This window comes from Mixophyes fleayi, chromosome 3 (assembly GCF_038048845.1).
Source record: "Mixophyes fleayi isolate aMixFle1 chromosome 3, aMixFle1.hap1, whole genome shotgun sequence".
Taxonomy (NCBI): Eukaryota; Metazoa; Chordata; class Amphibia; order Anura; family Limnodynastidae; genus Mixophyes; species Mixophyes fleayi.
Genome location: NC_134404.1, coordinates 36,093,117 through 36,116,467, shown reverse-complemented (window position 1 = coordinate 36,116,467; position 23,351 = coordinate 36,093,117). Strand labels below are relative to the sequence as shown.

Here is a 23,351-nt window from a genome sequence, read left to right as displayed (position 1 = left end):
CTGTATTTTTTATTTTTTTAAGATATATTTAATTAGCACTGAAAAACACTGATTTCTTTAGTATGTAAGAAAAGCGATAAAAACACCACCAATTATGAACACACTATTCTTCCAAAACAATAACCAGAAATCCTACATTTAGCTGAATAATATGTTACATTTCCTGTGTGTTTCAGCTGCATAGTTTCTTCTGTATTCACATTTTTACATGCCAGCATGACATTATCCATCTTCTGGGCAGGTATAAATGCTCCAACTAGATAAGCCGTTATTACACTTTTTCCATTGAAGTGAATGGGGATTATCAGTGACACAGGCACCAGGGTGTACTCCAGTCTAATGAGTGTGTACACTGCAGGTGCCAGGCAAGTCCATTGTATAATTAATGCATGTGCTACACACGATCACTCCTCCGGTTGCAGAGCTCCTTTATGAAATGTACCCAATCCAAGCAAATACGACACAGTGACTGAATACAGAACTGGAGATAAGATCAAATGTAACTCTTGTATATATCCATGTGTGGGCAACATCGACAAGTTTTCCAATTACCTTCAATCAATAAAATCTGTCATACTATTTTTTTTCTTTATCTTACATAGTTTTTTAAGAAAAAAAAAAAATTGACATCTGCAAACTGTCATAAGCAAGTGTTGTTCATCTACTGTCTCTGTTTACCATGTTAACAGGAGCAGATCAAAGGGGTGTTCGGGAAGAGCAGGAAATAGGATTTTTCAAACATGTTCACAGCTGTCATTAGATGAGAACCAACCAACTTCTCCAGATCTGGTGTCAGTGATTCTCTCAGTCTGTCCTGACTACACGTTTTATCTCCTTCAAATTAGTTCCGTGCAGGGATGAATAAAGCTGCTCTCAGTGACCAGAGATACATATTGGTTAATGGTGACTAATCTTCCATATACAACGGTTTCTCAACTGTGCGTTTCTTTAGAGTGCATCTGTCGCCCCTCCGCAGTTTGTGAACTGAATCATTTCATGAGGGAGCAGCCTATCAATTCAACTTGAGCGTCATGTTTCGGTGATGTCACTAAGTGATTTCATAGGCTGCATTCTCATCGATATTAATTAATCCCACAAAACTGCTGCCTCCATTGTGTGCAGGAAACAAGTATATAATGCAAACTCCTGTTAGTTTTTAAGGACTTATATGTGCAAAATACACTTAAAGGAGCCAATGCAGTTTTCCGTTTTTGCGCGTGATAATGTTTCTTGCGTGAGAGCGAGATATATTATTAGCTTCACGCAGTTCTAGTCTTCACTTTTTCGCGCCATAACTACCAAAGTAAAAGGACCTTTTCGCGGCCTGTGTTATTTAGTCATAGAAAGTGTACAGCGGACATGAATAGTCCTATTCAATTCTTTTGGCACAATATTTTTGCTGGCGTGCTATGAATGGCTATCGTCTAATTCTGCATGCTACACGTGAAGCGCTCAGATTGACAGTGAGATTTAAGCATTAATGTACTTGAATATTACATTAATCCTGCCTTCTTTGGCAGGCTAGCTGTAGTAAGACCCCCTTCGCCATGTCGTTTTGCCAATGTCAACAGAGTAGAAGGAAACTAATCATAAAATAAGATTCTATAATAAGCGCTCCACTCAGGTATGCAGCTGGGCCTGTATCTAGAACATCCACAAATATTCCGAAAATTTATACAATATATAAAAATAGATACATACACTTGCGCTCCCCTCTTTACACACTTGAATATTCATACATTGAGGTCCACACTTTGAATCTTATTCGTGATGGATGAATGATGTTATTGCTCCATCATATATGAAACATATAAATGCAAAACAAGACAACATAGTATAGCATTGTCATAAGAATAATGTACAAGTCCACCACCACTCAATCGATAATAGAATCTTATAAGTGTGTTGCATGAACGGGAGTGGATACAGAAAAAACACCCTGTGCAGGGGCGCACGCTGGATTTTTAAGAGGGGGTTTCCCCCCCCCAAAAAAACCCCAGAGAGAGCTGCTGCACACGCGGCCGCACATGCGCAGCAGCTCCATTTCGGCGGCACTGCACTGAACAGCAGCCGCGGCGCTGTCAAAGAAGCGTCCGCGGCAGTGCTGTATTGTAGTACAATACAGCACCGCCGGGGACGCTTCTTTGACAGTGCCGCGGCTGCTGTATAGCACAGTGCCGCTAGGTAGGTACACTGTTCTTCGCAGAGGGGAGGGGTTTCTGGATAACCAGAAACCCCCCCCTGCCTGTGCCCCTGCTGTGATGATGGTCACTGCAACCCCTTTATGATGTATGTTTACCAGATATAATCGGGTCATACGCCTCCTCAAAATTCTTTACTTGTATTTTCGTTCCTAACTTCGGATGGCACGAACTCCTCATCCAGTATTTTAGGAGAAAGAAATGAAAGCACAAATCTTGTGCATTATTCTTATAAATGTTGAAATGCTTTAATAAAAATTACAAAGCTCTAATACAATGCAAATAAAAACAACTCCACAAGACATGACATACGAATATGCCCATACCAGAGGTCCATAGGTAAACAGCGTGTCAATGATCTACCCGCAGATATCACACTTCAGTCCAGGTGTGCTGCAAACAAATAGAATCCCTGGTCCCGCAAAACGTGAATCGTTTCAACCCGAAACTCGGGTCTTTATCAAGGCTCTCAAGAGTAGAACGAAAGTCTACTTACATCTACTCAGCTGAAATACAATTACGTCAGGCATTATGTGCCGGATGGCTAACCGGAACAAGGACACACTGTCTCCCCCCACAGTTGGCAGGAACTTCAGAGCAGGAACGTGCTCTCTACTAGGAAATGATCTAAGGCCTGGCCAACCTAAGGCTCTCCAGGTGTTGTGAAACTACAAGTTCCATCATGCCCTGCCAGCTATCAGCATGCTATCTACTGGCAGAGCATACTGGGGTTTGTAGTTTCACAACAAGCTGGAGAGCCGCAGGTTGGCCGGGCCTGAGAAATGGTTAAAGATAGTAAATAAATTCTATAGAAAACCGTATGAAAGTGGCGTTATCCTTTAAATTACATCTACTGAAGCTGATTTTAACTTAACTAAAGGATTGACGCTAAAATGGGGACACTTTCATGTATTTGGCTTTATGGGCATGTTTTCATTTTAGTTCATATTTAAGATAATACTAAAGATAGACATAAAATAACGTCTTTCAGAGAGATGTTAGTAAGTAATATAATTTTTCCTAAATGGAGTCAGCCTCTCAGCAGAATGTTACATATCCTTGACTGGAAAAAGGACTCCTGTAACGTGGCTTCAATTGTCACTGATTTACAATTTTACAAGTCTTTCTGGTTGAAGCGCATTCACGTGAGAATGCTGCATGCCAAATACAGACCAGAATGCAGCACCATTAATACACTAGGGATCTAGTGGTTCCTGGGGGCCCAATTCTGTTTGGCGCAATAAATGGAGTTTTTTTGGACACCTGATAATAGAGCTCCATTTGTGGCCAAAATTATGACAATGATTATTGTTGTTATTATTTTTATTATTATTTTTTATTTATAACGCGCCAAAATGACACTTATCATGGTCAAGTTATCCCCCCATTCAAAGGAAGTGTCTGTTTTCTATACTCTATGACTGCAGTACTTGTGGGATTGAAGCTCAAATGTACCTATTTGCATATAGTATAAATAAGATATGTAGAGTACCCCCACTACCCAATATCCTTAGCCTCTTCCAACGACATTTAGGGGAGTGGGCTGTAAAAATAAAACATGCCTGGCCTTCCCCGAGACCACCAGCTCGGATTCTTAGGGCTTAAGAAATGCCACCTCAGTGGCAATACAGTTCTGTATTCAGTCACTGTGTCGTATTTGCTTGGATTGGGTACATTTCATAAAGGAGCTCTGCAACCGGAGGAGTGATCGTGTGATCGGATAGAGGTTCTATGGACGTGGGACTACTGAGGTGGCATTAAGATTGTGGATTAGAGTAGAGTTACTGCGAGATTCATTTATGTAGCCCCCAGTGCAGAAATGATCTGTCTTTGCCCACAGGACCATGATTTGGATACGACTCTACTTCTTTTACGATTTCCATTTTTATTCATATCTACCTGCCTCCTTTCCAGACTTAACATTAAAGGCATTTCCGGAACATAAATCCAGCTTTATTTCTATGTAAATCGTCTTGCTGTACCAGATGTTCCTTTTATTGTTATTTATTTTTTTTTATATATTTTTCTTTCACATGTAAACAGGGCATCTGAGCGTACAAATCCTCACTGTCAGTGCTTAGTTCCCCATTCTCTGAGCGACAAAGAAACCGGGGTGAGCATAATGTATTTCTAATATCAACAGTGCCTGGCACCAAGCCTTTTTTTATTATTATTATTATTATTGCTATCATGTTAGGCTTCAATTTAAACACTTTTCATTCTGAAAAGCTGGAAGTATTTACATATAGAGTGTAAGCCGTTCTTATGTATTCCTTTTTTTAGCTACAATTCCAGATGCAGACTGTATTTTATTTGACAAGTGAAGATTTAATATACATATTTTTCATAGCTTCCGCAGGCTGCCAGGTTAGTCAATCCAACCTATGATGTCTTAGGACAGGGCCTTTTTGCTAATTTTAATGTTTATATTTTTCTCCTAAATTAATGCTCAGTTTAGCTAAATGTAGGTATTAAATTAATCATGAGCGGGGATGGGGTCGACTCCAGGACTGCATTCATCACTTGTGGCATGCTCGCATGGTTAAAGCTTTGTTTTACATTGGGAAAAATCCACCTAGAAATGCACTTCTGTGCCTAAGTGTACCTGGACAGTGCAAAATGCTTTCCATTAAAGTATAGAGATGGCCTGATGCCTACATTTTGAACCTACTTTTTGCCTACCTTTTGAGCCTTCACAGTAGAGGCAGGGTCTAATAGTGCGAATTGTGTCAAGGCCACACCTACTACACAAGAAATAGAATTTGAAAGTCTACAGATATTTTTGGGAGAGTAAGAAGGTATGCCAGAGGTGGTACCTTTTGCAGTGATAAAAAGGCTGTACACCCTCCTGAAAAGCAGGGGATCCTCCCCTACTTGCATCCTTTCTAGCCCTTAATTTCATTGAAATAACCCTTTCCTGCATAATAAAATGATGTTTTAGCCAGAAATGCAAATCCCCCCCCCCCCCCACACACACAGGTGCATTTGTGCAAAAGTATGTGTGTAACCTCACAAAATAACATTCGCACTGCATATTTGCATCTTCATAAATGCCAAGACTGCAGTCATTTGAGTTGCTGTGACATCACTGTGTATGAAAAAATTAGTTTACACTGTACATTTCTGCAAACAGTGTCGGACTGGCCTGCCGGGGAGCCGGGGTATCCCCCGGGAGGCCCTGTTGCCTGATAACCCCGCCCTCTTTGTTGGTGAGGCAGAGCAGAGAATTACCGAGTTGCGGTCAGTCTACATATGAAACGGAGACTGTCAAACTAATCCCTGCCTACAGCCAGCACGTGAGAACACTTCCTGCTCCTGAGACAGAGAGAGGCAGAAATGCTTCACAGTGACACAGATCTCAGATTACTCCTTCTGCTGTAGTTGCAGGCGTCCTGTAGTCATAAAGTTGCCATCCTAACTGCAGTGTGAGTCCGTGTAATCAGTAAGTAATAAATCGTGCAAACTTCTCTAGAGCTCTCCACTGTGTGACCTCGGAGGGAGGGAGATAAATTAGAATGGCTTCATTGCAATATACGTCTTCAGTGCCTCTATAAAAGGATCCTATTGCAGCTGACCAATGAATGGATTCCTAATAAACTAGTAACCAAATTCACTGTTTATATCATGTTCCATGTTTATTTGTTTTCAATCAATTGTGGGACTCTATTCCCTATAGAAGCATATCTTAATCAGAATAAAACACATTCAGACAGTTAGGTCCTTATAGGATTGCATCTGCTATATGCTTTAATATTAATGTTTTGCTTTTGTCCTTTGTAGTGGCATTGGATTATTATTGAGTGTACATTTTGTGGGTAGATCATTTTTTAGAGTCCTGTTTTTATTTGCCAGTGTCTAGAGTGTAATTAGATTTATGTAATATTTTAAATGTGCATATATTTTTATGCTAATAATTTTGTGGTCTCCATAGTGCTTCATGGATATATTAATTTTTAGTCTATACCCTTATATTGTGGTTTTCATATGATGAATGGTTGATCTCTAGTACTGTAGTATAGCATTTGTTTTCTGTGTACACTATGAGGGGAGAGAACACTAACCACAAAGAATGGACAGCACACAAATAGCTGATGATGATTGATTGTATTCAATTCATCCCTCCCCTTTCCCTGTCTCCCCTGTTTCACACAGTGCCCTCCATGCTGCATTTGCTCCCCTTCACTTACTTTCCTATTGACTTCTTTCTTCTCTTCTGTCTTTTCCTTCGCGGCTCCTCACTGCAAATGTCCTCTTTTTCTTTATGGACCATACTAAGGTGCTATACGTTGTCCTCCATGGCCTGACCCCATCCCCTTTAATGACTGACCACAACCCCTCTTACAGTTGGCCACACCCCATTGTAGTGGGCCCCTACCGCTGCATTTCCCCCGGTGGGCCCTTCATGTCCCAGTCCGACACTGCCTGCAAAGATACACTTCCTAGCTGTCAGTAACTGCTAGTTTGGGCAGTGAAAAAAAAATTGTAAATTGTAAAATAATTGCAACTTGAAAATGCAGTAAATTGCAGAGCTTTCAGAGGTGCAGTTTTGGCAAGGACCCTGCCAATGAATGTGTTAAAATCCAAGAACCAAAATACCAGGCATTTGTAAACATTTTTTTCAGTGCTGCTTTTCTGCTTTTAAGTTTTTGAGCACAGCAAATGTGCGCAGATTCGATCCTTCTAAATGCCTGCTGTGTGAAAGTTTAAAAGAACTGAGGCTGATCTCAGCGTGATACTAGGAGAGAGCAACTGATACAGCGAGTGTGAGACTTTTTGTTTGTAATTCTAAAGTGTATGAAAACATGACATCGCTGTGTGTTGAGGACAAAGGGGTTTAGAGGTTGTAGTTGAGGGCTTTACGACCCCTTTCACAAACACAACTTGTGTGCTACATACAGAGGACCTCATCTGCATACCAAAAAAAACACATCGGGCATAATGCACCTAGGCATATCGGCTGAAGTGCATCTGATAGGTGCAGTATTCAACCCATTAAATGTATAGGACGATACCCGATCACCACCAGCTCGGACCTGGTGCAAAATGGAAGGGTGAAAGTGCTGCGCACCCTTACGCAAAACACGGATCGGCTCTAAACACGTGACTTCTCCACCTCTCTCTATAATCATGCTGTGCAGAATGAAATCTCATACTTGCACTGCTCTACAGAACAAGGCTCAGTGGTTCTCCTGCTGCGTATTTAGCAACTAGTGTCTTCTCTCTACCCATAAATCATACTTGCCAACTCTCCCTGAATGTCAGGGAGACTCCCTGAAATAGGGGTGATCTCCCTCCCTCCCTGAAGAGTCTGGCATTCTCCCTGATGCTGAGCCAGTACAAGACATGTTTGGCTTCTCCATTTGTGCAATAATGACACAGTTCAGAAATTGTGTCCTATGTCCATGTATTGATGCCTATGGAGGTGGCCATTTTCATGGAGACCAAGATTTAATCAAATACTGACAGCTAAGACAACATGACTTCAGTAATGGAGACAGAAATGTAAAAGACACTTCGGTCTCTAGAGATTCATTCCTTTCTTTAACGCATAGTTGCCTACTCTCCCGGAATGTCCGGTAGAATCCCGCATTTCTAGGAGACCTCTCGGGAGAGCAGGGCAACCTCACGGTTCTCGCCGCCGCAATAGATAAGTGGCAGGGGCGGGGCTTAATGATGCAAATATTGCGTCATTTTAGGGCCAAAATGATTCGATTTGTCAAGCCCCGTCTCCTCCCTGCGATCTCACTGAAGCCAACGAGGAAAAGTTGGCAAGTATGCCATAAATTAAGGTGAAAGAATTTAGGTATTACACTCACCTCGACAGAATAGAATATAACATGAAACTAAAATCCAATGTAGCAGTATCAGTAATCCCATCCGTTACTTCTGCTACATTGAAAAGCACTGTTCTCTCTATTGTTGGGAAGCGCCTGTTTCTAACCTCTTGATATAACTTTTAGGTTTATTGCAGTCTGGTGCTACTCTATTTGGGTGTGTACGGTACAGCATCCATAATTGTGCCGGTAGTATTAGATTTTTTATTTTAACTGATGCATATCTTTTCTTGCTTAACAGATAATCATTTATTTTTTTTATTTACTTAAGATTGGAAAACATACAATGAAAGTCATTTAGCTGAACACAGTGTTTAAATGATAATTTCATATGTCTTCCCCTTATTTAGGATGTAAGGGCCTGATTCATTAAGGAAAGTAAGCAAAAGTAAGTAAGGCAAAACCATGTTGCATTGGAGGGGGAGGTAAATTTACAATGTGGTGGTAGATTTATAGTTGGGGTAGGGCATTTCCTAGATCAACTTTAAATTTCAGTGTATAAATAAGCTATCAAGTATTTATTTGTGTGCTACATGAAAAAACAGCCAGTATTTTCCTTATGTGCAAAATAGTAAACTAATTTGCACCCCTTGCATTGTAATATGGTTTTGTCCAGAAAACAGTAAGAAAACTTACTCAACTTTCTTTAATGAATCAGGCCCCAAGTTCTCAGGGCCCTATTCCCTTGTGTTCTCCTTCTAGGGCTGGCAAACCTTAGCCCGGGGGGCAAGACTGGACTCGGCAGCCTATTTTAAGGGGAAAAAAATGCAGGTGACCCAGGCCAAGGTAGTCCACTATGGGACTGGCCCGAGGGGGGGAAGAGGGCAGATGCCCCCCATCCCTGCCTGCCCCTGTCTTCTACTACTCCTGCGTCCCTAACCCACTCTTCTTGAGCCTAGGCCTATTTCACGTTGGACATTACCATCACTCTCACTCACTGTCCTGTAATAGCATAATATGCATTATTACAAAGTTATCTGTGTGTAATTTGTTAATTAGTAGATATCTGGTCTTTGTATTATTTTTTTTTATGTAATGTGTTATGGATCTTTGCTGTCTGTGTTTTGTATACTTTTGTCAATTTCATGTACTGCGCTGCAGATGTTTTGTGGCACATTATAAATAAAATCTAATAACCATAAAATAATAAAAAAGAAACAAATTAATTTTGGGCGGCATTAAATAAAACAATTCTATTTACCTGGCATCTGGCAGATCCACTGATCCTATAAGATCCCTCCAGCTGTGTTCTCCTCTGTCCTCTTCTGGCTGCTCTATGTGATCTGTGATACGATGGTAATGAATTTGTGAAATATTTCAGCCACTTAATCATGAATTAAGCATTGTCTCAAAGATTTTATTCTCCCATTTCATTGTGCTGTTTATGAACTAATGAACTGCCAATGTTTTATGTGCACCCATAAATTATATATAGTAACGAGACTCTCGGGTACAGAGGGTTTTCCTGTTCAGTGATGAGAGCTAGAGAAGGGCAGAGTAGCTGGGGTTTGGACAGTCCGGTGGTCTCTCTACGTCACCAGAGGGAGTTAAACCACTGTGCTCAATCGGCTCAATACGGCTAATGTTTAGGCACAAGTAATTCACTCTAGAATAATAGTTTATATGGGAAGCATTTATCTATTTGCTGCTCATTCCCCAAAGTAGCAATTACTGCATAACCACTCATTTTTATATCACATTAGACCAGCTGAAAGATTTGTGCATTTTCTCAGGGAAAAAAGCTTTATACCATTGAAGTGAGATATAAAATGGGATTTAAATATAAATGTTCTCTTGTGTAGTATCTGGTCATTTTCTTTCAAATCCGTTTATTAAATTGTTTGCAGCTCTTGTGGATCTTTTATTTTTCTTTACTTTCATTTATTTCCCTTACTTTTTTAACCTCTTTTTTTACGTTTCCTGGTCTTACCTTCACTTAACTAACCCTTCTTTACTTTCCATTCACCTTTTTTCCCTTCCCATCCATTCTTTCCTTACATTGTATTCCCCTTGACTTCTTTCTTCCTTCCCATCCCCTCTTTCCATGTATTCCCTCCTGTCCTTTCTTTCCTTACATTGTATTCCCCTTCCCATCTTTCCATCTCTTTCCCTTCCCATCCCTTCAATTCTTACATTGTATTTCCTTCCGTCCTTTCCATCTCTTTCCCTTCCCATCCCTTCTTTTGTATTCCCCTTGCCTTCTTTCTATGTCTTCCCTCCCGCCCCTTCTTTCTTTACTTTGTGTTATCTTCCCTTCTTTCCACCCCTTTCCCTTCCCATCCCTTATTTCTCACATTGTATTCCCTTTCCTTTCTTTTCATGTCTTCCCTTCCATCCCTTCTTTCCTTACATTGTGATCCCTTCCCTTGTTTCCATATCTTTCCCTTTCCATCCATTCTTTCCTTACATTGTATTCCCTTTGACTTCTTTCCATGTCTTCCTTCCCATCCCCTCTTTCCATGTCTTCCCTCCTATCCCTTCTTTCCTTACATTGTATTCCCCTTCCCTTCTCTCCATCTCTTTCCCTTCCCATCCCTTCTTTCCTTAGATTGTATTTCCCTTCTGTTCTTTCTATGTCTTCCCTTCCATCCCTTCTGTCCTTATATTGTGTTCCCCTCCTCTCTTCTTCCATTTCTTGACCTTCCCATCATCCCCTTTACTCAATTATCCCTTATTCCTTTCTTTCCCTTCCCATCATCCATTCATTATAGTTTATTCCCCTTCCCTTCTTTCCATCTCTTCCCATCCCTTCTCTCCTTACATTGTATTCTTCTTCACTTTTTTCCATATCTTTCCCTTTCCCATCTTTTCTCTGCTTTCCCTTCCTCCCCATACAGGAGTGGTTTATACAGTGATCCTGGGTGTTACTATCCTAGGGGCCACTATGTAAATTAAATGTTTCTTATTAGGTAAAATAGACTAGCAGAAGGTGGACACTTTACATCCCCATACAACACTACTGTACATGAGTGTCAATGATTGTTTGTTATAACCATTGTGTAAATGTAATTTAGCTCATACAATTACAAGGGGTTATACAATACAAACAAAATAGTGTAGATAGCCTTTAATAGTGTAATGGAAAGAATGCAATTAAATCGAAACAACATCTCATTTGAAGCTTGTACCACAACATTAATGGATCTTCGCTACGTGTCATTAATTATCTATTTAGATCATTTTCTTTGCATTGCTCATTTAACATGAATGAATAACGAGGATGGGTCTGTAACAGCAAACATACGGTGATGACTTTATTTTATATGTTACTATATCATGTGTGATGGTTTATGGCACATATGATTGATGATTTATGATCAGTACATATATGATTGGGCGGAATAGATTTAAAGTTGTGTGTTTCAACCAGAATGCACAAAATCAATTCAACGCCTGGCTGAATCTCAGTATATTACTGTGCTATATCATTGTGATACCAGGACACTGATCAGACCGGGATTTATTAGTAAAATAAAAATCTTCATCACATGGGGAGAAATTAAATTTTGGTGATGCTAACTAACAGGCACCAGTCTGGATTTACTTAAAGGAGTTTTGCACCTTCAGACATTTTACATTTTTCTGGTTGTACATTCCCTTCTGCAACTTTTGCTGCATGCATTGATTTATCATTCTGTCATCCTTTTTATTTTTTCACTAAAGCCTTGTTATCATCTGTGCAAAGTTGTTCGTTTTCAGCACTACTTTTATGTACATTTCCAATAATAGGGGCCCAAACCTTGATGCTTCCTTTTGGGTCCAACTTGTATAAAGCCAGAACCAGGAAAAACAAAGTGGCCGTTATGACATTCATCATCAGCAGCTATTTATATAGCACCACTAATTCCGCAGCGCTGTACAGAGAACTCACTCACATCAGTCCCTGTCCCATTGGAGCTTACAGTCTAAATTCCCTAACAGACACACACACAGACAGAGAGGGAGACTAGGGTCAATTTGATAGCCGCCAATTAACCTACCAGCATGTTTTTGGAGTGTGGGAGGAAACCGGAGCGCCCGGAGGAGACCCACACAAACACAGGGAGAACATACAAACTTCACACAGATAAGGCCATGGCCGGGAATCCAACTCATGACCCCAGTGCTCTGAGGCAGAAGTGCTAACCACTTAACCACTGTGCTGCCCACTTAAACTGCTGTAAATTGCACAACATTGAGGCAGCCATATTGGCTGAATGTTCATGGGAATGCAGCCTATCAGTTTTCTTAGAACCAGTGACATCACTGAGGCACAAAGTGGTTCGTTGTGTTACTGTATTGCATTGATTGTACTGGTGAATCGACAGACTACCGTCTCATAGATAATGCTTCAGCTCACAAAATGGCTGCCTCCGCTAGGCTTCATGTATGAGGCACAAAACAGCTGGGACGCAGCATTTATTTCATTTTAAAATCACGACAAACCAGTTTATAAGATGTATTGGCCGTCTTAACCAACTAGCCCTGTCAGTCTGAATTGGTCAAATAATGTAGTATTGTGACCTAAGGACTTATTGTGACACACAGCTTCTACTGCTGGGAAACAGGAGCATAACAAACAAAATAAATAAAAGCAATTTAATCAGAGCTTGAAATGTAATTTACATGCATCTGCGTTTATTTTCAACATAATTATATTTAGTCTTTGAACCAAACAGCCATGCACTTCCCTGGAAGGCAAAGTATATGCACACAATGAGAATTAGCCAGCCCTGAACTCAGTGCTGATCCCTTTCAGATGTACGGCACTGTAATGCGTATATAATTGACAGGGTCTGAAAGTGACCATGCTTGCTAACCCATAGCGACCAATCAGCATTTAGCTTCCATTTAGTACAGGTTAGACAAAGCAAATATCTGATTGGTTGCTGTATAATGTGCACTGGCTGTAGTGAGCGGTTTATTGGATGGCCGCTGTGGTTGGACCAATCAACTGCATTAACAACTGTCGGGCTAGTTTAATTTTTCAAACTTGTAATTATGCAAATTTGAAGAGACACCGACACTTTTTCCTGCTAATCTAAAATCTTACGCAATTCCTTCCAGCCAGGCTTGACAGCAGCAGTTTAGAACCAGTTATGAGAAAAGGAACCCCAGTCCGTACTTTCATGTGTTAAATGGTTAATATTTTCCTAACTCCGATTCTTAGCACAAGGGTTTCTGCTGAATATAACAGTACTGAGCGTTCTCAATGAAAGCTGCAGTAATTACATGCAGTAATGGTGGTTTGATATGCACTTGGCAATAATGGCTTTGCCACAATAAACCTGTAATAGTTTGTTACAATTTATTGCACATTAATTGCCGCTGCTTGTGTGATTTGCAGAGCTGGCGCCAAATTACAGCTTCTTCAGAGGTGAGCGCCTCTTTGGTGGCTACACTCGTCCCCCTCACAAAGGACTGGGAACACTTGTATACGAGTAGTGTACACTGTAAAAGACAAATATTGACGCTTTAATCAAGATAAAGACCATTTAGACTATTTTAATTCCATAGTCTGACCCCAAAGAGGGCTGTGGGGGTCCGGTTATCAGGATGGGGGTGTGACTACATGCAAATTTGATTGTGAATGGGACAAGGCTTGTGCAAATTGGGGTGTGTGGCTCATATGTCCCAATTTTTGTTTGCAAATGTTGAGAGGTATGGATTTAGGGAACCTGAACTCTCTAGTTCGGTGATGGGCAACCTGATAAACTTCGGGGCGCTCAGGTGCGGTCCTCTAAGCTTCAAAAGGGCCCCTCATTATCCTTAATCAGTAATAAGTTAAAACCGTCTGTCCCGATTTCAGCGTAACAGTCCCGATTTTAGGGCTCTGTCCCGTCCGTGAGGAATGTAATGGGCAGTCTAGTGCTTTACAGCGCTAGGCAGGCTACTGGGGACGTGGCCAATGTGACCAGGCCCCCATTTTGCCGTGGCCATGTCCCCTGTCCTGTTGGTGGGGACAGAAATGTTGGGAAGTATATAGAACAATACAGGAGGAGGGTCCAACCAATCAGAGTGAACGAAAGGCATGGCTATGCTAAATCCACACCCCTTAAAAAAGTCTAGGTCCGCCCCTGGTTACATCATTCTATAACAAACAAATCTTACAATAAAATAGGAAGCAGCTGGGGGCCAAAGGTGATGGCTGGAAGGGCCATATGTGGACCTTGGGCAACCTGTTGCCCATCACCGCTACAGTTAGAAGCACCAATCAAGAGACCTGGAGATGTGTACAATAAAACTGTGTGCTCCGCATGCAATGCGATTATGTTGCAGAATTCTGCAGTCTCTACATTGACAAGTCTTATACTGTCTCCTATAATACGTGGAGCATATGGCATCTGTCCCTGATTATCAGAGGAGCGTGTAACATGTAGCTGGTGCCGTCGGAGCAACTGGTTTTATATTCGCCATCAAAGTGCACACGGTTCTTACCAGGCTGCCGCATGCAGTCGCCGCAAGATCCCTACTTTATCCTATCTTATACATGCATGGGTAAATATATCGAGCTGCGAGTTTGAAAAAGTGGAGATGTTGCCCATAGCAACCAATCAGATTCTAGCAATTATTTAGAACATTCTATAAATTGACAGCTAGAATGTGGTTGTTGTTTTTTTTTAACTTGTGTTTTTTGTTTATTTTCTATCTTGTTTCTGGGCTGGGGGTTCCCTGTTTATTATGCTTTGTCCCCCCCCCCCCCCACCCTCAAATTCAAAACACAATATCCATCAAAGAAAATGTAAAAATAAACCACACAAATTCTTTTTTCATCTGTTCCCTTTGCCTGCAGTACATTTATGCCTATTTCTTTATGCTTTGAGTTTTTCAGTAGAACTTTGTACTGTTTTTTTTTTTTTTGCTTTGCTTGTTTCTTTTAATATGTATGTGAGCAAAACAAGGCAAAGAAAACAGACAAGAAAAAGTAAGAAAACAACAAAAAATAACAAAGGAGCAACTAAGCAAAAACGTAACTCTTTCATGCCCAAACTCTGCATCTATTTCTGATTTCTCTTTGTGCATAGGGCTTCTTCTGCCACACTAAGTAACGCATGTTTGTACACGTGCCCCAAGTTACTGGGAATTCCTATGAGGATGACATCGGTGAGAAGGATGTTCCACAGTCTCCGCCAGCATAAAGACAGATGTGTAGTGTATTCTTTAGCTGGGTGCAGAAAGAATTTTTGTGTGTCGTCATTCATTTTATGAATCGGAGAGTCCATCCATGTAGCCGGTGTGATGTATAATTGTGCTTTCAGCTGCTCGATCATTAGTTTGCCTACTTGATTCAGTCTGGTCCAGAAATAGGAAGCCGCTGCTGTAATATTTACGCATTGTCTTACGGAAAGGAAACAACAAGGGGGGGGGGCATTTAATTGCAGATTGGGGAATAAGGTCTAATAAATAATAAATAGATGACCTAAACCACTAATTAGAAAATGTCATGTGCTGAGTTACAGTATATATGTCTAACTACATTATGTTTAGTAAGCGGAAATATTTCACAGCGTTCTGTATACCCGTTATTATGTCTTGTTTCCAATATATATCATCAGAGGTATATAGGGGATGTTTCTGAATACATTTATTTACTATTATCTTTTACTTAGAAAGCGACACAAGCAGAGGTGGGACTAGCGAGCTGTGGGCCCCGGTGCAGGGAAGCGGGGAGGAAGAAATCGGGGCCCACTAGTTCTCTCTGCAGCGGGCCCCGTTACCTCCATGGGTCCCACTGGTAGTACTGCCACTGGCCACAAGGGTTCTGTAACACTGTATATAAGGGGGGTTAGAACATACAACAAAAAGACAAAATAGCATAAGTACAAAAGTGCAAAAAATAAACAGAAGCAACAAATTTAACTGATTACTTAAAAACCTGGAAAAATCACATAATTGTATAAGGAGAATGCTAGAAGAGAGGGCCCTGCTGGCGAGAGCTTATCCTGACTGTATGCAGATTTAAGATACCTTATTGTCAAATTCGGCAAGAAGTGGTATAATAAAAAGCCTCAATTGTCTTTGTAGTGGAAAATTCAATAACAAAGAGCACCCAGTAAGGAGCACATTTGTTTTAGAATTTTATGTAATGTGTTGACATCATTTCATGTGGTGATTTCAATCATTTTTATGAAGTTGGACTATGAACATGGTTTAATATAGCGGGTGTTTTCCACATGCCTCTTTATACAATGAACATTGACGGCAGAGTAGTAGTAGTCGGGACTTTTTATTCAACTCAATGAACGATGTCCTGCTGAGGACATCAAAAATAAATGTAAAGCACCTTATGGGCCTGAGTCGTTAAGGAGAGCAAAGCAAAAATAAGGGGTAACTTTGCATCTGGGCAAAACCATGTTGCATTGGAGGGGGAGGTAAATTTATAATATGGGGACAGATTTATAGTTGGGGTAGGACGTGTCCTAGATCAACTTTAAATTTCAGTGTAAAAATAAAGTTATCAAGTATTTGTGCTACATGAAAAAACAGCCAGTATTTAACTTATGTCCAAAATAATAAACTAATTTGCTCCCCTTGTATTGTAACATGGTTTGTCCAGGAGCAAACTTACTCCTTTTTTTGCTTTGTTCTCCTTAATGACTCAGGCCCTATAACCATATACGTGCTTTGGAGGCATTCAGCAGGACTCCAGTGAATTGAACGGATTTCAGTGTAACGCATTTAAACTGTGTGGTCCCTGCACATGTGCAGTTTCCAAAATCAGCACATCCTAGGCACTTACCTCCTAACATGCAAGTCCCCGGCACAGGGGCGTGGTCACATCATGATGTGGGTGAAACCACACCCCCAGAGGACTGCCTAGCGCTGTGAAGTGATGTGATATGCGCGGCAGCCGGTAACTGCTTAATAGTCAGTGCTGTTACTTGAAGTGTACAAGTCCGACTATAATTCCACATGAAAGCCATGATACCCGTCTTACTCCCTGACAGCGCCGCCGTGCTGCCTCTTATTATAGAACTTGGCTCTTGGCAGCTGGTTTGCGCACCATAGAATCCTGACACAACGCCGGTAGATTTTATGAGTGTCTATTTCCGCTCAGATCCTGATTGGCGGAGACAGTGTGTCCCTGATCAGTCCTCTCTCTTCTGCAGTATGTTCGATAGGGCTCATTCCAGACACAGTTTGTTTCCTTTAATGTGAGTTTTCTTCATGTCTATCAGTGTCATTTTATAGCAAACAACTAACTGAGATGGTTTCAACTATGTTTATATTTGGGAATTTCAATAGCTTTGTATATTTCTTATATTAACCACGAGAGCGCCGGACATCGGGACTGCCTGTATTACATGAGGCACGTATGTGTGTTTGAAGCTTTTAGTTAACATTGAGCAGATTGAGCCTAGAATTGCACTTGTCCACTACAGTGCAAATGGAAGATGCAAAGTGCGTCCTATTATAAGTATGGAGATGAGACCTGATCTGGGAACCTCAGAGGTGCAGAGAGTTCAGAATGCTTTGCGGGGGATAAAAAGATTGTCAGCCTTTCTGTCAACACCTACATCCAGAAATATTCTAAAATGCAAAAAATATTATAATGCAGGAGATTGTAGTACTCAGATGCCAATCTGGACTGTCCAGTGCTTGATGGGCTTAGATCAGTGATGGGTAACAGACATCCCTCCCACCCTTAACCCGCGGCCCCTGCTCCTTCCTGCTTTATGTCCTGTACTTTTCTCAGCTTTGTTCTCCATCATATTGAATTATCAGCTTTGTTAGTTGTAACTTGTAATATTAGTTTGTCTTCCATGCAATGCCTGTGTTGTGTTATTACAGATTTGTGTCTCTTTCTTTGATTAAATGCTTTATCTTCAACATATTACTGAGATCAAGGGCACCGTGCTGTCCCTTTGAAGGTCAGCGGGCGTACCTGCGGCTCTTGGGGTGTACCAAGCCGCCCGTCACTGGCATAGATGAATCCGGTCAACTGCTCTGTGTCCCTGCAATTTGTTTTTCAATTGTTGGCAAGCATGTAATAGTAGCTCTTTTATATCATCCAACTTGTACGTTAGGTTTATTCGTCCCCATTGTCTTCTGCTCTAGTGACAAAGACAATCCAATAACAAGCTTCTTTGGGAAGGGAAGACAGCGCTGGGAGCAGTAATGACTCATCATATCATATTTGTGTAAAATTATGAGCACTGATAGGAAAAAGATACTAGTGCTCCAGGGGACATCTAATCTGTGTGTGGTGCACGGCCGTACGGAGGATGCCGTCGCTGCGGGGAGGATGAAATTCAGGATTGTGTAAAACGCAGCTTTTGTTCTATAGCAGTATTTATGGGAATGATGATTTACGGAGGAATAAAAGTAACCTGGCAGCGATCTCTAATGATGTACGTGATTATGGGCCTATGAACATTCAACCCCAAATTGATTTTCTGAAATCTAAAATTCACACGTTGCGGAAACTACCTCTTTCTGTGTCGGGGGAGGATAAATCTTAAAAAAATGTTCATACAGCCCAAGTCTCTATGATTTGCAACAAGCGCCAGTTTTTCTGCCCTCCTCTCTGTTTCGCACAATCGATCAGTTCATTTCCTCTCTGGTGAGGGTGCGTTAACAGCCCAAAAATAATATTGAGTGCTTTATGTAATTCTAGGAACTCAGATGGCTTTGCCTTGTCAAATCTTAAACTATACTACTAGGCCTCCCAAATGGCTTATTTAAAATTTTGGGTATCCGATCCAGATTACCATGATCTCCATTGGGAATTATGGAGTAGGGTAGCCAGCCATCACACTCCTCTCCAAATTTTACTGCCTTTTGCTTGTCCCAGATGTTCGGATTCCTTGCTCCTAGAAGCTGTAAAGATTTGGAACTCAGCCCTTACTATGCTCAGCGGTCAGGGTGTAGATCCTTATATCACCTTTTAGGGTCTTACTAACTTTGCTGAACTAAAAAAACATTGATTAGCCATTCTATATGGTCAGGTCATGGTATTTCAGTAGTACAGTGTGCTGCTGGGGTCCTCAAATCGTTTGCACAACTTAGAGCGGAATTTTCAATCCTCAGCACTAAGTTTTACTGTAATCTACAACTTCGGAATGCCTTAATGGCCCACTTCAAATGGGGAATCCCTTTCCTGTGAAATCCCTGCTACAGCCCTTCACCTATTCGTATTTACTAAGTGAATATGCTACTAATAGCTTTGTACAATTGTGGGAGAAGTGGGAGGTGGGTCTCGGCCCTCTCCAGGAAGAGGAATGCGGGAAAATCCTAAGTAGCTCCTGCAGTTCAACTGCCTCTTTGAAGTTCTAGCAGATCTTCTCTCTATATTGTATGGCGGTCACTAAGAGGCTCTCTGCATTGTATAGTGGTCACTAAGACTCTCTCTGTATTTTATGGTGGTCACTAAGACTCTGTATTGTATGGCGGTCACTAAGACTCTGCATTGTATGGTGGTCACTAAGACTGCATTGTATGGCGGTCACTAAGACGCTCTCTGCATTGTATGGTGATCACTAAGATGTTTTCTGCATTGTATGGTGGTCACTAAGATTCTCTGTATTGTATGGTGGTCACTAAGACTCTGCATTGTATGGTGGTCACTAAGACTCTCTATTGTATGCCAATCACTAAGACTCTCTCTGTATTGTACTCCGGTCACCAAGATACTCTCTGTATTGTACTGTGGTCACTAAGATACTCTCTGTATTGTATAGTGGTTGCTAGAATAGTTGCTGCATTGAATCATGTTTAGATAGAGCTGTAATGTGTTAGCCTATAACTCATTTACAAAATAATTTTTCATACATTTTATTGGCTATATAAAGCCACATTAATCATGCTACGTCCTCACTATTTACGTCGCTCACATTTTTCTATTGAGGGGAGCTGGTAGAAGAGCCTGGGCCACTTGCATTTGTTTGCCCCCCAAGAGTTGCCAGCCAGTGCATTATAATCTCAGGGATATTGTCTTGATGAGCACAATGGCTGCTCCATTGTATATAGGTGACAAGTGCACTTTAATAAATACAATTGTGGGTTGGTTTTTTTGCAATGTATATTTTCCTTTTTAGCTAATTTCATTTACATGTAAAATATATTAAAAAAAAGTATGTCATAAATAAAATGTTCAGCTGCCTGTCTCTACCTAGGGAATGCACCAGACTATGAGCAATGGAAACATGGACTAAGTGACCTAATTTACACTTATATCCCAAAGCTATTCTGTCAGTGTGTTGTGCGTGCGGCTCACGTAAGCTCACCACACATTGGATGAGGATAACGTTTATTGTAAAAAACAATATATATATATATATAGATGATGCATTAATATGTGACCAGTTTCAGTGGTGAAACACCATCTTCAAGGCATAATATACACATGAAAACAGCTATTTCCATAATACAATACTTCTGTGATATCAGCATAACCAACTGTTTGTACAACTATGATTATTTCATATAAACTATTAGAATAAGCAACATTATTATACAATAGATTAAAACCATTTATAGTGCCAATCCCTTATAAAAATGAGTTATGTGTGTTTCTTTAACATAAATCAATCTGGTTATCTGTAAGAAGACACATTGTGTTGTTCTTTTTTTAATTGAGTTGGGATTTAAGATGCATTAACGATTTACAGTTTGCTCAGTCATGCAGTTGCCACGGCATCCACAGTCACACAACACATGATGTAGTGAGCAAAGCGGTTTTCAACAGTCCCTCTTCTCAACAGGCACACCCCCTCCATCTAACGTCATGTGACCATTGAGGAGCCCCATGACTGACTGGCACTCACTCAGAGATTAGTTACATTTTCCTGTATTGTAGCAGAAACCAAATCTTTCCACGTGAGAGACAGTTGTTTTGTCTATGTGGGACAGCTATTGACATAATTAATTTCAATAAATACAATTTTCAGCTTTGATAGATTATTTCAGTTCATAAACCTACTTTATTACAAGAAAAATTCATGTTTTGTTTCACTATTTAAAGCATGATGCTGATTTGCCCCAAGCAAATTTCTCCCATATTATTCTTTCTTTAATAAGAAACAGATTGCTTATGACCATCTCTTGTATCGATTTCAACTTGCTCAAGTGCTATTAACCTCCGATTCAAAGCCTGATTATTGTGTTCTTTGGGAAAAAGCTGTGAGAAAGTTGAAATCGATGGTGAGAAGTGTAACTTTATTGGATAAATTTGCTGGGGCACACGAAATATGAATTATTCTTGTAATCATGTTTCTTAATTGATATAAGCTACTAATTAATACGGATAATTTTAATTCTGCACCTTAGCTATTGATGTCATGAGTTAAATGGTTAGAATGTATTTTAGAATAATTTAGCAATATTGCTTATTGTAACAGTTTCTTATACATTGATTTATAAAGTCATTTACATACATTTGGTTTCAATTGGTAACCCATGGGCGTTGTATAAAATAAATGGTTGCTGTTGTAGGGTGTTTTTTATGGTTTGAAGATGACACTTTGACTGCATTAAGCGGTCGCATTTTAATCCGTCATCAATAAATAATGTTTGTTTTAATATAAATGCAGTCTGCACAGGCCGGTTATCGTGCGTGGTGGGCTTATTTGCCATACCAGGTTTGTCCGATCCATGCTTTGGGAAGGTGAACTCCCTTTAGTACATATATTGTTCTGAAGCTATCCTTTCAATATTGTCTCTGATGAAGCGTAAATGTGTGTGCTGGGAATAATAATCTTGAGTTGAATAATGAGACTCTCTAACTAGCAGCATGATGGCTAAGTGGTTAGCACTTCTGCCTTACAGCACTGGGGTCATGAGTTCAATTCCCAACCATGGCCTTATCTGTGTGGAGTTTGTATGTTCTCCCCGTGTTTGCGTGGGTTTCCTCCGGGTGCTCCGGTTTCCTCCCACACTCCAAAAACTTACTAAGAGGTTAATTGGCTGCTATCAAATTGACCCTAGTCTCTTCTGAGTGTGTTAATAAATTTAGACTGTAAGCTCCAATTGGAGCAGGGACTGATGTGAGTGAGTTCTCTGTACAGCGCTGCGGAATTAGTGGCGCTATATAAATAGCTGCTGATGATGAACTAGCTGTTTTGGTGGTCCGTTGCTGCTAACACTTTGGTGGAACACTGTGTGGAGTAACATCTGTCTGTTAGCGCACGTGAAGTAATAACATATTACTGTACGGTAATTTGTGCTGTAGAAAGAGTTTTGCAAACTTCTGGCAAGAGACTCGGTGAGCAGGAGGCTGAATAATTAATAATAATAAAAACATATTCCTTCTGCAGTGAACATTTGGGACCATCATTTCAGGAAACTCCCATTGACCTCAGTTGGATTGTTTTTTGGTCAATGACAACTAACACATCTGGTTTCAATTTTAATGCAAAAACACCATCACTGTGTTTGCTAACTGGATTAACCTAATTGTAATCTGGCTGTGTAAGACATAGGTAGTACTATTAATTCATAATGTAACATCTCAATAAAGTTAATAACCAAAACTTATGGATAATTGACCCAAGTCAGCTTTTATACTACACTGTGAGGTGGGATGTTAGTGACCTTCGTACTAAGCGGATCGGAGAGTCTACTCTCATTTAATAAAACCTGTTTTAAGCAGCAGATAGCGCTTTGTATGAGGTTAATCACCAGCTGTCACTCTGTTCTAGTTATTTATAGTGGTTACTGTGTAACTCTGGTCATTTATGACCATGGATCTATCTGCAGAGAAAAATTAGGTTAAATGCATATGGGAGGACTGTGTATAGCAGACACCTGACCCTCCCCCCAGGAACACACTGTATTTTATTTTTCAATGATTTAATGAAGGACTTGACCCACTTTTGAGCCACTTTTTGAACTCATGTTCAGTTAGTTAATATTAAAAACAAAATTGTACTTGGCATGGACGCTCCTTCCCCAATGGCTATAGAGGTTTCTAACACCCTACTCAGGGGCAAACGCAGGATTTGTATAGACAGTGCTTGGCTGCTCTCCAACTCTTCCTATCCCCATACTATACATAGGCAATCCTGCGTGCACTACTCTCACGCAGCTCTCCCTTTTCAAGCAGAGCCGTGTGAAGCAAGGGCAGGGTCCAGCCACCTCAATTATAAAGTGCCCCAGGCTTAGAGGGGGTTTCCAGGCAGGGAAACCCCCCCTCTCCCTCTGTTTGCCTATGCTACTTGCAGGGCCCGATTCCATTCTCCGCAATGAGCCGCGTAGTGCTTCCAGAATAGTCAAAGGGGTACTCCGTGGTGATGCAACATGGCGGATTTTGCCTCGCACACCTTAGAGGTGCGCAAGAAAATCTGCGATGTTGGTTACCGGAATACCCGAAAATGCACTGACTATCGCGGCGATGTTC

The 23,351-nt window shown here is 40.7% G+C and overlaps 1 protein-coding gene across 2 annotated transcripts in view; it reads left to right on the top strand.

Annotated features, from left to right (window-relative positions):
* Positions 1–23,351, top strand: part of KLHL29 (kelch like family member 29) — a 625,364-nt gene that overhangs the window by 146,351 nt on the left and 455,662 nt on the right. Inside the window, exon 1 of one of the 2 annotated variants that reach the window (XM_075201373.1) lies at positions 12,941–13,131. The exons of the other annotated variant lie outside the window; for it this stretch is intronic. The gene's annotated coding sequence lies outside the window, so the exon portion shown is untranslated. Of the gene's footprint in view, positions 1–12,940; positions 13,132–23,351 lie in introns of those variants that run through there. 2 annotated transcript variants of the gene reach the window in all.